This window comes from Leucopleurus acutus (genome assembly GCF_964270905.1).
Source record: "Leucopleurus acutus genome assembly, chromosome: 7".
Taxonomy (NCBI): Eukaryota; Metazoa; Chordata; class Mammalia; order Artiodactyla; family Delphinidae; genus Leucopleurus; species Leucopleurus acutus.
The window spans coordinates 83,543,676-83,546,978 of record NC_139150.1 but is presented as its reverse complement, the minus strand read 5'-3'; the positions used below and the strand labels follow the sequence as shown (position 1 = coordinate 83,546,978).

The following is a 3,303-nucleotide window of genomic DNA, read 5'->3' as shown; positions in this document are numbered from 1 at the left end:
TATTCCATCCTGGTATCCTCTGACAACCTAAATGATTTTTTTAATATTTTCATATATTAAGACTCACTCTTTATACTATAAAGCTCTATGTATTTTAACAAGTTCATAGAGTCATGTATCTGTCGTTGCAATATCATATGGAGTAGTTTCACCAGCCTAAAAATTCCCTGTATTTTATGTATTCAGCCCTCTCTTACCCACCTCCCCTCCAGGAAACCTGGCAACCACTGATCTATTTACTGTCTCTGTAGTTTTGTCTTTTCCAGAATGTCCTAGAAATGGAATCATATAATATATAGCCTTTTCAGGCTATTTCCTTTCACTTAGCAATAAACATTTAAGATTCATCTATGCCTTTGCATAGCTCGATAACTTATTCTTTTTTATTGCTAAATAGTAGTCCGTTACTTGGATGTACTAGCTTGTTTATCCATTCCCTATTGAAGGACATCTTGGTTGTTTCCAATTTTTGTAAAGTATGAATAACACCGCTATAAACATTCACATGCTGGTTTTTGTGTGGCTATAAATTTTCAAATCAATTAGATAAATAACTAGGAGTGTGATTGCTGGAATTCATGGTTAGATTCTGTTTATCTTTGAAAGAAACTGCCAAGCTATTTTCCAAAGTAGCTATTTTGAATTCTTACCAGCAATGAATGTGAGTTCCTGTTGCTCTACATCCTTGCCAGCAATTAATATGTTTTTTTAAATTTTATTTTAGCCTTTTTAATAGATGTTTAGTTGTATCTCGTTGTTTTAAGTTGCAATTCCTAATTACAAATGATGTTGAACTGTTTTTCACATACTTTATTTACCAGCTGTATATCTTTGGTGAAGTTTCTGTTCAGTTCTTTTGCCCTTTTTAAATTGTATTGTTTGTTCTCTTGTTGTTGAGATTTAGGAGTTCTTTGATTATTTTGGATATGAGTTCTTATCAGATATGTGTTTGCAAATATTTGTCACAATATTTTTTCAAAGTTTTGTCCTTTCATCATCTAAATAGTGCCTTTCATGGAATGACAGTTTTGAATTTTAATAAAATTTACTTACCACTTTTTTTCTTTCATGGATTGTGCTTTTGATGTTGTATATAAAAATAAGGTCACATATTTTTCCATCTTCTAGAAGTTTCATGGCTTTGCATTTTACAGTTAGATCTATGATCTAAGTTGAGTAATTTTATTTTGTGAAACATGTGAAGTCTAATTTTACATTTTTTACATATGGACATCTAATTTTTGTAGCACCATTTGTTGAGAAGATTATCTGTTCTCCAAACAATTGCCTTTGCTCATTTGTCAAAGATCACCTGACTATATTTATGGCAGCCTGTTTCTAGGCTCTCTATTCTGTTGTATTGATCTATGTGTCTATTATTTTGAGAATAGAATGCTATCTTGATTGCTGTCTCTTATAATAAGACTTGATATCAGGTAGTGTCAGTCCTCCAGTTTTATTTTTCTTTTTCAATATTATGTTGGTTATTTTAGGTCTTTTGCCTTTCCATACAAACTTTAGAACCAGTTTGTCAGTATCTACCAAATAATTTACAGAGATTTGGTTGGGATTATGTTGAATTATAGGTAATTTGGTAAGAATTGAATTTTAACAATATTATGTCTTCCAATCTATGAAGGTAGGATATATTTCCATTTATTTATATCTTCTTTGATTTCTTTTATCCATGCTCTATAGTTATCTGTACATAGAATCTTATAATATTTTGTTAGATTCATGTCTGTTTCATTTCTTTGTCCTAGTATAAATGGTATTCTGTTTTTAATTTTAAATTTCTTATTTAATTTTAGTAAATTGTGTCTTTCAAGGAATTTGTTCATTTAACTAATTTGTCAAATTTATTGGCATACAGTTGTTCACAACTGTTTTTACTATTTTTTAAAATGTCTGTGGAATCTGGAATGATGTACTCTCTTTCTTTCATGAGTGAAATTTGTAATTTGTATTTTTTCTCTTTTTTATTGATAAATCTAGATAGAGGCTTGTATTTTATTAATACTGTCAAGAGACCTATTCTCAGTTTTGTTGATTTTCTATCATTTGTCTATTTTTTATTTCACTATTTCTACTTTGCTTCTATTTTATTGTTTTGTTCCTTTTGCTTTAATTTCCTCTTCTTTTACTAGCTTCTTAAGATGAAAGTTTAGATCAGTGCTTTTAAATCTTTCTTTTGTCTTTTTTAGGTATTTCCCTATAAGCTTTGCTTTAGCTCCATTCCACAAAATTTTGATGTATTTTGCTTCCATTATCATCCAGTTCAAAATATTTTCTAATTTCCTTTGGAATTTCTTTTTTGATCCATGGGCTATTTAAAACTTTGTTGGTAAGCTTCCAAATGTTTAGGGATTTTCCTGATATCTTTTTGTTATTGACTTGTTGTGTGAAAGATCATACTTTTATTTGTTTTATTATTTTTAGAGAATATGCTTTGTATGAATTCAGTTCTTTATAATGGATTGAGACCTTTCATGGCTCAGCAGCTGACCTATCTCATGTATATTCCACATACACTTGGAAAATATGTGAATTCCACAGTTGTTAGGTGTAGTGTTCTATAAATGTCAATAAGTTTAAAATTGGCTAATAGTGTTGTTCAAGTCTTATATATATTTTTAACTTTTTGTGGTTCTATAACTTTATTTGACAATCAACAGTTAGTTCTCATCCACATTAAGTGTCTGTAGATTTTTGAAAGTGGTGACAGGTATATAGGTAACCAAGGTATAGAGCTCGTTTGGTGAATCTTCATGTTCATTACGTTTTCTGCACATGGGCATGAGATGGGACATTCCTTATTCCTTTGGCCCAGACTGCTTTGCTAAGCTTGGTGTCAATGCGTACATCTGGAGTTCTCGTCTCCTTCATGGCAAAGTTCAGGATTTCTTTGAGTGCCTGAGGGACACGTTTCTTGAAACCCACTCCATGGATGCTCTTGTAAATGTCGATAGTGTATTCTCTGGTCACCACCTTATTGATGGCAGACCGGCCCTTCTTCTTCTCTCCACCCTTCTTTGTGGGAGTCATTCTGCCGGGCTCTGGTTGGAAAACAATCTTTAATATATATGTTTTAATCAATTACTGGAAAAGAAATGTTAAAATCTCCAATTTTAATTGGAATTTGTCTTTTTCTCCCTTAGCTCTGTCAGTTTTTGCATTATTTTGAAGCTTTGTATTAGATGCATACACATTTAGGATTATTATGTTTCCTTAATAAATTGTTTATTGCATCGTTATGAAATGCCTACCATTATCTCTGGTAATACTCCTTATCATGAATTCTAC

General features: G+C 31.1%; 1 pseudogene across 1 annotated transcript; it reads right to left on the bottom strand.

Annotated features, from left to right (window-relative positions):
* Nucleotides 1-2,675: 2,675 nt before the first annotated feature.
* LOC309964225 (large ribosomal subunit protein eL31-like) lies at nucleotides 2,676-3,048 on the bottom strand (annotated as a pseudogene). The gene has a single exon. The product of its transcript is annotated as a large ribosomal subunit protein eL31-like (transcript).
* Nucleotides 3,049-3,303: the final 255 nt, after the last annotated feature.